Here is a 12,661-nt window from a genome sequence, read left to right as displayed (position 1 = left end):
CTTGATACATTGGTGGACAGAATTGGACACTTTGGTGGCTGGTGTAATTTTGGAACAATGTATGCATGAAAATATAATTAAAAGTATTGTAAATCATGATTCATTTTTAAAAATAGAGGGAAAAACAGCATTATAGGGCTGTTGAGGTAGTATGAAAGTCAAAAAACTTACTCTGCCAATGTTTCACCTAGTTTGATTACTGGCACTGTGCATAGTTCACAGAGCACTGCTAGTAGTAGCACTTGAGCAATGTGAACTCCCCACTAGCTACAAAAGCAAACAGCAACGACAACAACAACAAAACAACCAGGGTCATAAGAACACTGGTACTCATATCAGGAATTTTGTAAAGTAAAGGCCCTCCCATTGATCATCGATGTGCTCGAGCGGGCCCAGTAACGTCTCCATTGGAGACTTTGTTGTTACTGTGTCTGGCATATCGAATACGTCACGGGGAGCTTGCCAGGCTCTGCCGTGCGGGCGAGATACTCTCGGTAGCTTGCCGGGCTCTCCGAGAGGGGCGGAGGAATCGAACTCGGGTCGGCTATGTTGTCTGCGTGCAAGGCAAACGCCCTACTGCTATGCTAGGAATTTTGTGTGGAAGATAAATCTAACTTTTAGCAAATTAATATTTTAAGTTCAGTCTTCCCACAAAAACAAAGTGGCTATTTGAAACAGAGCCCTCTCATTACAATGTGAACATTTATTTGCCTTATTTACTATCCTCTAAATTACCGATTATTCAGGCAATATTTGTAGGCACTTGCTTTGTGTGTTAAAGAGCTGTGTTAATCCTAGACTACCTCTGCAAATAGTCAACAAGAAGACAAAGAGGAATCAAATAAACCCTATCAGTAGAATTTTGTACATGTTATGTGAACACATTTGACCTAATCTGGCACAGAGCCCAGTCTTAGAGGAGCCAAAAGAGACTTTCTGAAGAAGTAATATCTAATTTGTGCTCTAAATTATCTAAAGAAATTAGCAAATAAAGAAGAAAAGGAACCAAGTAGAGGGAATAGCATGCGAGTTTTAGAGGCAGAGGAGAGAGGGAAGTTGGTGTTGCTGCAACAAACCTGAAAAAAACTTTGATTCAGGGAGTGAAAATGTGTTGTGTGGAGAGGTAAGTAAGAATAAATGTAGAATTTGTGAGCCATGTTGAATGTTTTGATTGTATTTCTAAGAAATTTTGAAAATATATTACTTGCTCTTGTGATTGAACTTGCTTTTGATGATGCATATTGTAGCAGTTCAGAGTATATATTCTAGAAACAGCATGGGTTTTAATTCTGTCTAGATCACTTATTCAAATTTGAGGATCAGTTGGTAAAGGAATAGAGGCTGGTAAGGGAAGGATATGAGAGATGAGGAGACTCTATTTTTGTATCTAGATAACCTAGATCCTTCTGTTTCTGGATTTATTTCACAGGCTTCTGTTGGTTGCAAATTCCATGGAGAGGTATAGATTATCCTCATTGTGAAAAAAGGGGAGAAACAGTTATTAGAAAACACCTGCAGTTGCATCAAGTGTAAATTTATTTGTATTGGTAATCTGGGACCTGTTACTAGTTTTAATGGTGTTTGGGTTGTGCATAAACTTCTTGTTGAGATGATGGAAAAATCCCTCCACTCCTCTGGGTTTTTATGGGACTGGATGAATTAACAAATAATTATCAGATTAGTAGGATTTAGAAGACCACATTTCATAACCTATAGTGGAAAATTTAGATGGCTTTCAATTCTCAAATGGAGTGATCCAAGAATATAAACACCTCTGTCCTAGGATATAAACAACCCTTAGGCATGGAGGCATCTAGAAATGAGATCAAGAAGAATTTTCCTAATGTGAGTAGATGACTTCACCTCTACTCTAAAGGTAAAAAGAAAATTTTCTCAGAATGAAAATGCAGGTTTTGATAAATTGACACCTGGATTACTCCTGCCCCTTTCCCAATGCATTCTTCCAGGTGATTAGGAGGACCAAGATTTGTCTTTTGATTAGAAATAGGGCAAAGTGATTTGAAGAAAGGGAAAGAATATCTCCTTAGCATTGAGGGCTTTGTTTGAAATGGTCCTGCATACCAGAGTGACATGTTTAAAAAGAGCTTCTATGTACATCTTGGGAAAGTCAAACTGAACATTTTGTGGAGATGGAGCCCAAATCATTATTTTCTGTGAGTCAAGATTGAATTTTTACCTCTGAAAATTACTAAAATTACTATAGGAACTATGGTAATACATAAATATGGTTATGGAAATTAGAACTATCTGGCTTCTCTAAGTTAGGTCTGCATTGTAGACTGTCCTATGGAAGCAAACTATCAATAATAAGCTAAACAATGATCTCAAACTCACTTGAAAGTAATCACATTAAGCAATTTTCAGAATGATGAACAATTAATTGTTGGTATAACCTAACCACAACTCCATTGTAACCTCCTTTTCTGGTTGGAATATATATATTTCTGTATGAAATTGTGAGTATATCTTATTTTTATTCTTTGTTAAGTACAACTTCTGTGGCTATCTTCCAATTTCAATTCTTCGTGCTAGTCACTGTCATTTTGCATGAACTTTCCAAATAAAGTCTTTCCAACAAACTTTATTGTGATAGGATATTTCTTTTTTGTATATATATTCAAAAAGGAAATGTTTCTGCAGGCTTGATTTTGTGTTATCTTTGTCAGAATTTATTTTTAATTTTTTAATTGAATCACAGTGAGATATACAGTTACAAAATTGTTCGTTATTGGGTTTCAGTCACACAATGTTTCAACACCTGTCCCTTCAGCAATTTATATTTCCCATATTTGTAATACCCCCAGTTTCTCTCCCACCTGCCAACCTCCACCTACCTTATGGCAGACTTTTCTTCTCTCTGTTTCTGTCTCTGTCTCTGTCTCTGTCTGTCTCTGTCTCTCTCTCTCCCCCACCTCTCTTGTCAGGATTTATTGGCTCAGTTATTTTAGCCTTTGTAAAATAAATCATGTTTTTAAATAATTTACATATTGTATGGGAATTAGAAGTTTCTTCAAAGTTTAAAAAGTTTTATCCACAAGTCATTTTGCTTCTGACTTTATTTTAGAGAAATTATTTGACATATCAAAATTTGCAGGAATCTATTTGAAATTTTAAAATTTATTAGCATAACAGTGATATCTCATAATAAAAATATAACATCTGTCAAATTCTTATTTGTAATCATATCAGTTAAATTTTTCTCTAGTCTCTTTATAAGACCATATTTCTCCTAACCAGACCTTCTATATCAGTTCAGCTCTATGATAAAAATTATGTCTAGTTCAGTGATGAAAATTTTCTTAAACTTGGAAAGCTGATAAACATGGAGTTATTTAAAAACTATATATTAATTTGTACTTATAAATGTGATTAATGTAGTTTTATAACTAAAACATGATCGAGATTTTGACATGTTGTTTTCCCAATAATTATCCAATAATTGGTTTAGCACAATGATTATAACTTTATTGATTACATTTTTGTTTTTTTATTTTTAATTCTTATTGCACCTTTTAAAAAGTAAAAACTATTTAGAGATTACAATAAAAATTTTGATCATTCCATGGAATTTTGAAAAAAATTGTGTATTTCCGATTTGTATAATAACTTTAATGGTTAGAGCACTTTGAATATAAAAATTCAACATTATTAGGCACGTAATTTAATAGACTCAATAGTTTCAGGTAAAGTATGTTAAATTCATACATTTGAGTACATATATAAACTAATATATTATAAAATGTTCAAGGCCACATAAAAGTTCTTTGTTTTCCCTATTACATGCATGAAGATAAATTCACATGATTTAACATTTCCTTTCTGTACTTCAGCTTTTTCTCTCAGCCTTGTTCTGTTCTTTTTTTTTCTTTCTGATTTTTGGGTCACACCTGGCAATGCTCAGGGGTGGTTACTCCTGGCTTTTACACTTAGGAATCACTCCTGGCAGTGCTCGGGGGACCATATGGGATGCTCGGAATCGAACTCGGGTCGGCCGCATGCAAGGCAAAAGCCCTACCCGCTGTGCTATTGCTCTAGCCCCAGCCTTGTTCTGTTCTTCGCTTATTATAAATTACTCCTGAGTTTAGGCAAACTATATTTTACAGTATTTTGTTCCAATTGCTATTAGCTTTTTATATCTCAGTGTTGTTCCTTGGATTTTCATTAAGGATATGTCCAAGTTCAAATCAAGTCTTGTGAGCTAGTTTTTTCTTTTTCCTTTTTTGCCTCCCAACCCTCACATTCAAGCCTTGCTCAAACTAGTTTTCCTTTATCCTCATGCTCCTTCCAAGACCCAGCACAGTGCTTGATATATATGTTCACCACTCTAAAACATTTGTAGAATGAAATACTGTAGGATTCCACAGTTTTATTTTCTAATGTTAATATACTATCAATATTCAATACCTTTAATCTGTCTCAGTATTTCTCTTTCTTTAACCTATGGGTTATTTTTAAAATGCAAACTTATGTGCATGGTAATCATTTTCTACTTAGCCTGGTAGTTTAAGCTATCAATGTAAGTTTATTCCTAAACAGCATGTTGTCTAAGTCTGTCTGAAATTTCAAATTTGTATTACATAACTATATTAAGTAAGAACTTTAAAAGATTCAACATTATTTTTGAAATGCATCCTGTTAATATCTTGCTCATAATTTATAAATTGTATTGCCTTCCACTTAACTTATATATAGCACAGAGGTAGGGCATTCACCTTACAAGCGGCCAACATGGCCGACCCAAGTTCGATTCCTCCGCCCCTCTCGGAGAGCCCGGCAAGCTACCGAGAGTATTCGATATGCCAGACACAGTAACAACAAAGTCTCCAATGGAGACGTTACTGGGCCCACTCGAGCAAATCGACGATCAACGGGAGGGCCTTTACCTTTACCTTTTACTCCAGCCGGAGCGATAGCACAGCGGTAGGGCGTTTGCCTTGCACGCAGCCAACATGGCCGACCCAAGTTCGATTCCTCCGCCCCTCTTGGAGAGCCCGGCAAGCTACCGAGAGTATCTCACCCGCGGGGCAGAGCCTGGCAAGCTCCCTGTGATGTATTCGATATGCCAAACACAGTAACAACAAAGTCTCCAATGGAGATGTTACTGGGCCCGCTCGAGCAAATCGAAGATCAATGGGAGGGCCTTTACCTTTTACCTAACATTATATTAATGTTTATTTCATCTACTACTGACAAAAATTGTTTTATTTAAACACATTTATTTACAAGGTTGTTTCTGTGAATCTGGTATGCTAGAGGCTACCACCAACCCTATGTGACTCCTAGACTACAGAGAAAAAAAGAAATTAAGTAACCTAACAGAAAATTTTTTGAATGTGCAAAACATATTTATCAAAATAGTACAAAATAGAAATCAAAAAATCATTAGGAAGACAAAGATATGTGGAAAAATCTCTTCCATAACAATTACAGTACAATAACTAATAAAAACTGGAATACAGCTGGAATACAGCTGTATTGGAATACAGCTGTTTCAGCATTCAATGCTACAAAAACAATCCCACCACCACTGTGACCTTCCCTCTACCAGTGGTCCTAATTTCCCACTCACCTTCAAAGCCTGCCCTCTTAGCAGGCAAAACCAAATTTAATTCATATTGTTTGCTACTAAAAACGGCAACTAACATTATCAAAAAATAGATCAACAAAATAGAATTTGTGATAATTGTTGTATCTCAAAATAGTGCTACTAAAGTCATTGTCTGAAGATTTACTGAGCTGTTTGAGCATGGAGGGCTTTATGCAATTTTTTCATCAAATTTGCGGTGCTCCCATTGGGCTGTGAATACTATGAAATTTGGAGGTGCTGAGTTCGGAGCATGCCCCAGCAACTAAAGAGCAAGGACAAATTGGTGGTTTGGCAGATTCACTGTACCACAGTACCACTGTCATCCTGTTGTTCATCGATTTCCTCCAGCAGGCACCACTAACATCTCCATTCATGCTTGTCCTGAGATTTTAGCAAGTATCACATTGGAGGCTCCTTCAGGGTCAGGGGAATGAGACCCATCTTTGTTAATGGGTTTTGGCATATTGAATACGCCATGGGGAGCTTGTCAGACTCTGCCATCCGGGCAGGGTACACTGGGTAGCCTGTCGGGTTCTCCAGGAGTGAGAACTACACTGGGTTTTATAGTCTCTGGGTCTTGGTCGTTGATGGGATAACATGTCTCTGGGGGCAGTTGGTGGGTGTAACACCTAGCTACTGGAAGATGGGGGATCTGGGTGAGGAGGCCCAGTCCCGATCCAAGCAGGCTTGGAGATCTCAGCCCCGGGTCCCAGCAGATTAATGAAGTTAATTTGTGGAGCTGGGCTATTTCGATGCTGGAAGATGTCGCTTGTGGCAGGGGGCTGCTGGGTTTTGAGACAGGTATGAGGGAGGTCTGGCCTCCCACATTCTATAAAGGCCCCAGAGTTCGTAAGTCAAGCACTCCATTATTTTTATTTTTAGTCAATTATAAAAATGCTGCTATGAATATTTTCATCTACAGTTTCTGGTTAGAAAAAATAATAACATTCATAAAATTTATCAATAGGAGTAGATTTACTGAGTTGTGTATATGCATTGCTACATGTTTTATATATTGCTAAACTGTCTCTCAAAATATTTTATGTAACAATTTATATCCTCAGGACGAGTAATCTTGTTTACACTGTGTTATATGTTTATAAGCATTTGTTGATTTTAGATTTTAAATGTTTCTATTCTGATATATGTAATATATATTATTTCACATATTTATGGGAATATTTCATGTTTCCATTACTTTGAAGTGTCTAATCATGTTCTTTGACCATTTTTCCGTATTATGTCATTTGATTGACTTATAGGAATACTTGGAGAGAGGGGTTGGGGACACTGGGGCAGTGTTCAGTGGTGCTCAGGGCTTACCCCTAGGCCTGAATTTGGAATCACTCCTGCAAGTACTGAAGGAATATTATAGGATTCTGGGGACTGAATCTAAGTTAGTTATGCGTAAGGCAAACACCTTAAGTCCTGTACTAGTTGTCTGGATACTTTTTAAATGTCATATGTATTGCATAGATATACTACATAGAAAGTTTGGAGTAAGATTCTCACATTAGTAATTCCATTTTTTATTAGTTATTGTACTGTAATTGTTATGGAAGAGATTTTTCTTTGTCTTCCTAATGATTTTTTGATTTCTATTTTGTACTATTTTGATAAATATGTTTTGCACGTTCAAAAAATTTTCTGTTAGGTTACTTAATTTCTTTTTTTCTCTGTAGTCTAGGAGTCACATAGGGTTGGTGGTAGCCTCTAGCATACCAGATTCACAGAAAAAGCATCCTGTCCAGAAGCTGAGACATTACTCCCCAGGCTCCAGAAATTAATATACAGTTTTCTTATGACATTTCTCCTGCACTGCTGCCATGAGGATTCAACTGGTCAGTGTTGTTATCTATCTGTAACAGGAAGAGAAGCTTTACAATAAGGATATTATTTAACAGAGTGGTTTCTGTTTGGCAATAACTGTGTAATTCTTAGTGCTTGTTGCAGATAGTGCCTTTTAACAAGTAATTTTTAGGATGTAATGCCGTCTTTAATTTTATGATGTCTTTTATTTTATATCAAAATGGCATATATAAAACTTTCTTTATGTATACAAATATTTCTGAACCATTTTTGAGATCTTGATACAGACAAATATACTCTTTATTTTAAAATTTGCTCTTTTATTATAATTTTATACTCTTTATTATTCAATCTTTTCTCATAAGGTTGACTTGAATTTTCAATAGAATGGGGCTGGAGAGGTAGTATATCTATCAGCTAGGGTGTTTACCTTGCATGCAGCCAACTCAGGTTCGATCTCCGGCACTTATATGGTCCCCTGAGCCCACAAGTACTGATTCCTGAACACAGATGGTAGTAAGCCCTGAGTAGCGCCAGGTGTGGACCCAAAACAAAACAAACAGGAAAACAATACTATTACCCTTGGCTTGATAGAAATTAAAAATATTTTCCTTTTGATGCAAGGCAATCCAATTTATTGCTCATTTATCATTGATGGAAATTGACTTGTTTCTATTATTTTAATTTTAGAAAAGAAGGCTTTAATAAAAATGTACGTATTGGTCTCTATATAGATGTTTTCAGTTTTCTTGTACAAGCACCCAGGAATGGAATGTATGAGTTGATTAACTTTTTGTTCTCACCAGCAGTTCTAATTATTTTATAGTACATGATGCTCTCAGTTTTTTAAGTCTTAACCATTCTGATGGATATGTGTTGGTATCCTACTGAGGTATTAAGTGGTGTTTCCTTGATATTTAATTTTGTTAAGCACTCCAGCTAATCAATTTTCTATTCATCTGTTATTGGCCTAGTACTTAACTCACATTCTGAGTCAATTAAAATATGTCAGTATTTTCTTATTTAATAACTTCATTTTAGCTATGAAACATTTTAGTGTTTTATAATTTCCTAAAGTTAATCTTATATTTGTATTTTATAGTGCATTTTAAGTTACCTTATTTTTGTGTTTCTATTCATTCCAATATATGCAATAATATAATTCAGTTTAAGTCTGAAGTCCTGAAAAATCAGGGAACTGCTGATTCTAAGTCCTTATGTGAATCTGAAAAGCTGAGCACCACATGCTTTGATATCTGAAGAGGAAATTTATGTACCAGCCTAAGCAGAGCAGATGAAATTCCTTTTTTCTTCTTTTTGTTCTGTTTTGAACCTCCACAGATTAGATCTTGTCTAATTATGTTAGGGAGAAGCCTCAGTCTTACTTAGATCACCAAAGTAAATGTTACTCTCTCCAAGAAATAAATTCACGGACACCTAGAAGTCGTATTTTATTAGGTATCCAGGCAATCTCTAGCCCAGTCAAGTTAGCCCATAAAAGAATTAACCATATTAGCCAATTCACTAAAGAATTAACTAACCATCTTCCTATCTGACCCACCTTTCATTATACTTGAACCCAGGCTTCTTAATTTTCAAAAAAATATAATTTCTTATATTAACATGGATTGGAAAAATTGATCAGTCACATGCAAAAAATAATACATTCAGATCCCTGTCTAAAACCGTGCACAAAATTTAGATCAAAATGAATTAAAGATTTCAATTAAAGACCTGAATACATAGATTATATTTAGGAAAATATAGGTAGAATATGTCATAACATTAAATGTAAAGGTATTTTAAATAATTCAATATCATTACCTGGCAAATGGAAGCCGGTAATCAAATGATCATACAGAAAAGTGAGGAGCTTTTGCATTGTAAAGGAAAATGGTGATCAGAAAAAAAAATACCCAAAGACTTGGAATGAATCTTTTCCCACTACTCAATTAACAAAAGATTATCATATGAGGAACATGTTACACATGCTTGGAAATAACTATTACTATTATTTCATAATTTTAAACATCCTGATAAAAGAAATTTTTATGATCGATACAGAATATATGTTTGCTGTGTATCACTGTATTGTATTGGAGACTATTGTTTTTTTGCTGTAGCGATACATAATCTTGTCACTTAGCATATGCTTATTTAAAACTTATTTTATGCCATAAACATTATGAATTGTAGTTTTATACTAATCATGATTTATTTATTATATTTCAATTTTGAGCGTTCTTCATAAGCTTTATATTGTGTTAGCTGTTTGTGTTTGTGTTTGTTCTTTTCACCCCCAGACATATACAACTGATATACACCCAGACATATACAACTGATAATCTTTCAATGACTATAGAAATCATTTTTTTTGCTTGTTTGTTTTTCTGCCACCCATGGTTCTATAATCAGGGGTTATTCCTAGCAGTGTACAGACGTTTTAAAAGCTTGCATATAATTGCACTATTATTTCTACATACTTGACATCAATGATTACTTCTTTGTAGAATGGTGAGATCTTGGTAGTGAATCCACAATACAGCTCACGGAGGATCTTGACGTATTGGGCTTGAATGCCCTGATTGGCTAGGGCTTCAATGACCACTTCCATCTAAACAGAATCAAAGGCCTTCTTTAAATCAATGAATGTTAGACAGAGTGGCATCTTGAACTCCCGAGAAACCTCAATGATTTGGATATGGTTGATGGTGCTGAATCCTTTGTGGAACCCAGCTTGCTCACATGGTTGTCCTTCATCTAGTGTTCTGCCAATCCTATTTAGGATGACTCGAGTGAACAACTTGTAGATGACAGACAATAGGCAGATCGGGCGATAGTTGCCAATGTCATGGATGTCTCCCTTCTTGAACAGTAGTACGGTCCTGCAGGTTTTCCATTGGGACAGAACCTTGCATTCAGACAGGTAGCGTGTGAAGAGCTGAGCCAATGTATCGATGAATACTGACGGCAGGTTCTTCAGGTGTTCAGGTCTGACCTTGTCTGGGCTGGGTGCTATTCGTTTCTTTACTGACAAAATGGCGTGTCGGATTTTGGAAGGGAGAATGTTGGGAATGACATATCCATCCTGTGGATTTTGGTATGTTGGCAAGTGGACATGGCTATCGAAGAGAGTTGAGTAGAAGTCATGGATAATCTTCTCCATTGCCCTTCTGGAGGATGTGATAGATCCATCAGCACATCGGAGGGCAGTCATCTTGGTCTTGTAGTTGGTGAAGGACAGGCGGGCATTACGAATACTTTTCCCGTCTTCTGCCACATCTACCAGCACTTCTGCTCTTCTCTCTTTGAGGTCTTCCTTGATCACATCTCTGCATTGCTTTGTGAGCTCTGACGTTAGCTTGCAGTTGTCTGAGGCATGCGCCAAGCCACATTGGCGAATAAGCTCAAGAGTTTTCTAAGACAGGCATTTTTTTGTGGGTATCTCTCTCTTGGTGTTCCTTGCACAGTCATGGAGGTGCTGAACCAGTCGATCGTATTCCTCATCAATGTTGTCAACAGTGGCATCTTCCCATGTTGCCGCAATAGTGCCAAAGAGCTCCCAGTTGGTGGTCGTTCTGGGAGTTTTCTTTTTAAACTTTGCAGCCCTTTCTTCCTGCTCTGTGAAGTGGAATTTTGCACGAAGGAGATGATGGTTCGATCCCGTTTGGAATTTTGGGACAACAGCGACATCAGTCAGGCAAAACCATCAATTGAATATGATGTGGTCTATTTCGTTGTGGAATCATCAACTGGGAGACTCCCATGTCCAACGTTTAGATTCTGCCTTCTGGAACTGTGAGTTACCATGGATGGTCTTGGTTGACATGATGAACTCAGACAGTCTCTCACCCTGTTTGTTCCATTCTAGGCCGTGGGTCCCAATGTGGAGTTCATCAGCTGATCTTCTTGGTCCTATCTTGGCATTAAAATCACCCACAATGATCTTGTAGAAGGTGTGGTCTTCTTTATAGAACTTCTCCAGGTCCATGTAGAACTTCTCAATTTCTCTTTCATCATAAGAGATGTTGGTGCGTAGACAACGAAGATAGAAACTGCTGGCAGTGAGTTCCATCTATTCAAATGTAAACGTCCGATTCAGGTTGTTAGGCATTGGAATGAATCAATGCTCATGGCCAAGTTTGTGTTGACAAGGACACTGACGCCTCCAACACCTCTTTTATCGCATGTTCCGAGGAAAAATTCTTCTCCAGTGTTGAAAACGGCATGGTGAGATTCATGCCTTCTTGTCCCAGTCAGACTAATGATGTCGTAATTGATCTTTTGCGCTTATACCATCAGGTCCTTGATGGATGCATCTGATGCTAGCGTATGTGCATTGAAAGTACAGACAATCATTTTTGTCTTCCTTCGGTGTGGCAGCCTAGTTCGGCCTTGAGATCTCACCATTCTACAAAGAAGTAATCATTGATGTCAAGAGAGGGGTTCTGCAGGGTGATACCATTTCAACGAAACTCTTCAGTGCCACCCTTGAGAACATCATGCAATGACTGGAATGGGAAGGAATGGTAGTGAAGATAGATGGTTGGCAACTACACCACCTCCTCTTTGCTGATGACATTGTTTTAATAACACCAAACATCAGCCAAGCAGCACAAATGCTGGTCGACTTTGACCGTGAGTGTGGCAAGGTCGGACTAAAGCTGAATCTTACGAAGACAATGTTTATGAGAAACAGCCTCGTTCCTGACGCCCCATTCACTCTCAACAAAATGACCATCTCCGAATGGAACAGCTATGTGTACCTAGGTCGAGAAGTCAACATGACAAATGACCTGGCACCTGAGCTGCGCAGGAGGAAGAGAGCGGCTTGGAACGCCTTCAAGAGCATCGAAGAAATAGCTAAGAGGACGAAGAACCTCCGGCTCCGGGCACATCTCTTTAATTCCACTGTTCTTCCTGCATTAACATATGCCTCAGAGACCTGGGTCCTACGCAAACAGGATGAGAACGCTATTCAGGTCTCCCAAAGAAGAATTGAAAGAGCTATGCTTGGAATATCACGTTTCACTCAAGTGAGAGAAAGAATCTGGAGTTCCGACATCCGTCGACGATCAAGAATCAGGGACGCTGTCTCGCTTGCCAAGGTGTCAAAAATCAGATGGACTGGTCACATAATGAGATTTAAAGACGACCACTGGACTAGAGCTGTTACCGACTGCATTTCACAGGATGTCAAAAGACTGCGTGGCCACCCACCTACCAGATGGTCAGACTTCTTCA

At 37.5% G+C, this 12,661-nt stretch overlaps 1 non-coding gene across 1 annotated transcript; it reads left to right on the top strand.

The window, feature by feature from the left end:
* Window positions 1-7,281: 7,281 nt before the first annotated feature.
* On the top strand, window positions 7,282-7,547 carry LOC130045587 (small Cajal body-specific RNA 13). The gene has a single exon (XR_008795571.1). It is a non-coding gene; the product is annotated as a small Cajal body-specific RNA 13 (non-coding RNA).
* The last annotated feature ends 5,114 nt before the right edge of the window (window positions 7,548-12,661 follow it).

This window comes from Sorex fumeus, unplaced genomic scaffold, assembly GCF_029834395.1.
Source record: "Sorex fumeus unplaced genomic scaffold, SorFum_2.1 ptg000128l, whole genome shotgun sequence".
In the NCBI taxonomy this organism is placed as follows: Eukaryota; Metazoa; Chordata; class Mammalia; order Eulipotyphla; family Soricidae; genus Sorex; species Sorex fumeus.
The sequence above is the reverse complement of the archived record's forward strand: the minus strand, read 5'-3'. Positions and strand labels throughout refer to the sequence as shown.